Genomic DNA, 5,445 nt, shown 5'->3' with positions numbered 1-5,445 from the left:
ACAAGGCTGGGGAGGGAAGGGGAGGGGTTACGCCAAATTTTAGCCTTGCACGGGGCATCGGTGAAATCTGAAAGCCCAAAGTCCACCACTGCTCAGACATTCTGACAGCCTCTCTAGTTTCCAGTCACTCAGTTCCTCAGGACAGGCTAAGTCTGTGAATAGTAAAAAGGTAAAGGTACCCCTGACCATTAGGTCCAGTCGCAGACGACTCTGGGTTTGCACGCTCATCTCACTGTATAAGCCGAGGGAGCCGGCGTACAGCTTCCAGGTCATGTGGCCAGCATGCCATAGCTGTCAAGTTCTCCCTTTATTAAAGGGAAATTCCCTTATGCTGAATAGGCTTCCTTGCAATAAAAGGGAAAACTTGACAGCTATGAGCATGACAAAGCCACTTCTGGTGAACCAGAGCAGCGCACGGAAACGCCGTTTACCTTCCCGCCAGAGTGGTACCTATTTATCTACTTGCAATTTGATAGGCTTTCAAACTGCTAGGTTGGCAGGAGCAGGGACCGAGCAACGGGAGCTCACCCCGTCGAGGGGATTCAAACCACCGACCTTCTGATTGGCAAGCCCTAGGCTCTGTGGTTTAGAGTCAGACCACAGTGCCACCCTTGTTCCTTCCGTGGATAGTAAGAGAGACAAATTTACAATAATCAAAAATCACTGCAAATCATGTTCAAGAGCCCCTTCCCTTTTTAAAGGGACACAGCTTTTAGTTGAGTGTATTTGGGACATTTCTGATTAATACAGATGCCCGGTGTGCTATGGCCCATGGGGTCACGAAGAGTTGGACACGACTAAACGACTAAACAACAACAACAACAAAATGTTCCTGAAAATCAGCTGAAAAGTAAAATTAGCCAAAACCCAGCAGAAAAGCAATTTCTCCTCAAATGCAAGTTACTGCTGAGATTTAGTTGAGATTCCTGCATTGCAGGGGGTTGGACTAGATGACCCTCGGGGTCCCTTGCAACTCTTCAATTTTATTATATAAATCAGAATGGCTGAGGGAGAGCTAGGATTAACTAGCATGATAAATAGGGCTAAAAGAGAGCAGGAGCTCTGAGGCTCCGTGGTTCACCGTGAAACATAACCAGGCTCCTACTGGTCTCATCTCACTCACCAATCTGAGATCAACAATCTGGGTCATTGGCTGGATCCAGGAAGCTTTTTTATGTTGTTGTTTTTAATACTGTTTTTACTTATTTGCATGGTACAGAAGATAAATTTTGGGGTGGAAAACAATTATTACAACAGTAAACTTGTCCTGATAAAATTACAGACTTTTATCATGCCATGTGTTGAAGTTTCATTTCATTACTCTAAGACAAGCATCTCCAAACTTCAGCTCTCCAGATGTTTTGGACTACAATTCCCATCTTCCCCGACCACTGGTCCTGATAGCTAGGGATCATGGGAGTTGTAGGCCAAAGCATCCGGAGGGCCGCAGTTTGGGGATGCCTGCTCTAAGAGATCACACCACATTTCCCCAAGACTTCTGGGTGGATTCCGGCCACAGTCTGAACAATTTATGTATTCAATAAACATTTGCCATATGTCATAAAAGGAAAATGGATTGTGTTTGCCTTTTGCTGCTCTCACCTGGCATGTTAGTTTCTCAACCAATGCAATTGACCATACTCTGTTATACCAAGAATCAATGTTCAGCCTATCACCGGAATATGAGCAGCAGTCAATAGAAAGGCTAAGAGGTCATCTTTAGGATAACCGTGAGCAGACGGGAACCTAAGCCCAAGTAGCGCTAGTGCAGGGGACATTTCAATTGTTTTCTTGTATATCATGCTTATTTTCTTTGAAGACAGCATTCGAGAAGGGTTTGATCCTGTCACACCACCACGTATGGAAATATGTACCTTTGACTGTGCATTCCCTCATATAATTGGGATTGACTTCCTTACATATTCGGGATACCCTCACCTGTGTATAATGCCACCAATGCAGATGTTTTAATGAGGCTTCCCTTATTTTTTGCAAAAACTGATTTCAACTTTCTCCCAGACCACAAATCCATCCATTTTTCATTTGGTATTTGCACGTCTATGTCCATTTCCCACAACATTTTTGTGTACAATAGATTGCCATACTCTAAGTTTCCATGCACAATTCAAAGTGTTGGTGTTGAGCTTTAAAGCCCTAAACGGCCTCGGCCCAGTATACCTGAAGGAGCGTCTCCACCATCGTTCTGCCCTGACACTGAGGTCCAGCTCCAAGGGCCTTCTGGCGGTTCCCTCACTACGAGAAGTGAAGCTACAGGGAACCAGGCAGAAGGCCTTCTCAGTGGTGGCACCCAACCTGTGGAACTCCCTTCCATCAGATGTCCAGGAAATAAATAACTACCTGACATTTAGAAGACATCTGAAGGCAGCCCTGTTCAGGGAAGTTTTTAATGTGTGACATTTTAATGTATTCTTAATCTTTGCTGGAAGCCGCCCAGAGTGGCTGGGGAAACCCAGCCAGATGGCAGATGGGCGGGATTTTGTTGTTGTTGTTGTTTAGTCGTTTAGTCGTGTCCGACTCTTCGTGACCCCATGGACCATAGCACGCCAGGCACTCCTGTCTTGCACTGCCTCCCGCAGTTTGGTCAGGCTCATGTTCGTAGCTTCGAGAACACTGTCCAACCATCTCGTCCTCTGTCTTCCCCTTCTCCTAGTGCCCTCAATCTTTCCCAACATCAGGGTCTTTTCCAAGGATTCTTCTCTTCTCATGAGGTGGCCAAAGTATTGGAGCCTCAGCTTCACAATCTGTCCTTCCAGTGAGCACTCAGGGCTGATTTCCTTAAGAATGGATAGGTTTGATCGTCTTGCAGTCCATGGGACTCTCAAGAGTCTCCTCCAGCACCATAATTCAAATAATTATACAAATAATATACAAATAATAAAAATAAGAAATTATTATTATTATTATTATTATTATTATTATTATTATTATTATTATTGTATAGTGTTATGACAGCTTCAAAAATTGAGGAAGCTGGGCCCTTAGTGTGTGGAGAGGAGTTAAAAAAGGTGTGCACTATTGCTGTTAGCCTCCTGTTTGCTTGAGTGGTTGAAGTGGTATCATGACCGTTTAAGGTTTGGTATGGCAGCTATGAATTGTTCTTTCTGTAGGGGCATACTGTTTGCATAAAAATCTTTTAATCTATAAAGGCCCACCTGTTCCCAACCATTCCAATCTAAGCATTGCCCTGCTTCTTTAAAAGATGGATGAAAGTGAAGAGGGATAAGAGAAGATCTTGGGGGAACCAGTTTTTCGAACTTTGCTTTCCACACATTTACTGTGGTGCAGAGAAAAGGGTTCGCAACAGTATGGTTTTTAGTAAGTGAGGAGAGTAATAAGAGAGATGTTCTACATACAGGATCTGAAATTTCTGTATCTACCCATGGTTTTCCTTTTTGCCTGTGGATCAGCGATATCAAATGCTTCCGTTGGAAGGAGTTTGGAGATGTGGGTGTCTGAGCCTGCCATTTTGGACACTTCCATATATAATTTTGGAGCCTAGTTGTGCCTTTTCCCCTTCATGAATAGACTTGTTTATCGAGCACTGACAAATTTTTAATTGTTTGGGTGTAATCATGATTGGCAGCACTTGAAAGAGGAAACAAACATTTCGGTAGGATAGCCATCTTTACTGCAGCCACGCATCTTGATCATGATAAACGTAGGTCTTTCCAAGGTTCAAGATTTTGTCTTATCTGTAGGAATACTGGTGTGACGTTTGCTTTCTTTAGAGCTGATAGATTTTTAGCTCTGTGTGTGGGTATTCCAGTGGCATGCTGTGAAATTTTTCATAGGGGAACAGCTAGGGCTGTTAGGGACCCCAAGTTAGGGGTAATCTAATCAAACCACTTGCAAGGCAGGAATCTCCAGTCAAGCATCCTAGGCAGATGCCTAAAACTCTTCAATGAAGGAGAATCCACCACCTCCCAAGGAAGTCCATTCCTCGGCCGGCCAATTTGCCAGTTCCTAGCAGCTTGCAAAAAGAAGAAAAGTTTGGCTTTGCCTTTTTTTTTTTGAATGGATGGATCCCCCCCCCTTAAAAAAAACATTTTAAACACACATCCCTTCCTTCATCATCTCCTTTTCTATGCTCGTGTTGTTGTTGGTTGCTGCTGATCCTTGAGGTTCTGACGAATTGGGGCTGCGGGCTTATTTTATTAAAACACCACGCTTTCAAAACACCCCCACGCACAAACACAGGGGCTGAAGGAAAGGAGGAGGTGAGATATGAAGATATCTTGTCTTCCACCCCTATCCCATAGGCACGTCAGCCTTTCAGACTGCTCTTCCTTAAAAAAGATGAAGAAGGGGCTACAGTTCTGGTTCCACCAGCCACTTCCTGCTCAGGTGCGTGTATTGGTCTGCAGAGTTGTGCAGTTTTGCAACCTTCACAGAGGTAATCAGAGAGAGAGAAAGAGGGAGAGATAGACAGACGTATGAACACACGAACACAGAGCCTGGAGACACTGGCCAAGCAGGTAAATAGAAAGGTCCTGCTGAGGACAGTAAGGAAACTAGGCTATTATTATTATTATTATTATTATTATTATTATTATTATTATTATTATTATTATTATTTATATACTGCCCTATAGGTCTCAGGCTAGTCCCACTAGTCCATGAACCACATGCCACTAGGGCAGGGGTCAGCAAACCTTTTCAGCAGGGGGCCGGTCTACTGTCCCTCAGACCTTGTGGGGGGCCGGACTATATTTTGAAAAAAAGTATGAACGAATACCTATGCCCCACAAATAACCCAGAGATGCATTTTAAATAAAAGGACACATTCTACTCATGGAAGGCAATTGGGCCGCATCTGGCCCACGGGCCTTAGTTTGGGGTACCCTGCACTAGGGTATTCCAACTGTTTTAAAGTGATTTTAGGTGGTTTAAATTAGCTTATTTTGAATTTAAATCTTTTAAATGGTATTGTTTAAACATTTTATTGCTGCTCTGAGCTCCTTTGAGAGGAAGAGCGGGATAAAAAGGTAAAACGAATTAAATAATTTGGGCATCTTCTTTTCATTTTAGTGGGAGAACTTCCTCCTGGGATTGAGGACTTTTGGGGCAACCCTGCCTTGGTCCCACCACACGCTGCCCCAGATCAAGATATCTACCTATTTCTTTTATTATATTCCCAACCCTCCTTTCCTTCGTCCTGGAACCAAAGGCAGCATCCAGGTGGTTCCCCATCCAGGCACTGACCAGATTTCAGACCCTCTTGGCCTCATGTAACTTAATCCCACCCCTGTAAAACCACAGATTCTGTCCCCACCTCACTTTGGATCCTTGGTTCTTCAGCCACTTTGCACTGGAAGAACAATTATTGGCACCTCCCTGCCAGAGGCTACAAACTCTGAATATTCTCAGGAACATCAAAATCTCTGGAACTCTTGTGGTAAGAAGGAAAGAACCACTAAAGAAGAA

This window comes from Zootoca vivipara, chromosome 2 (assembly GCF_965207765.1).
Source record: "Zootoca vivipara chromosome 2, rZooViv2.hap1.1, whole genome shotgun sequence".
In the NCBI taxonomy this organism is placed as follows: domain Eukaryota; kingdom Metazoa; phylum Chordata; class Lepidosauria; order Squamata; family Lacertidae; genus Zootoca; species Zootoca vivipara.
The sequence above is the reverse complement of the archived record's forward strand: the minus strand, read 5'-3'. Positions refer to the sequence as shown.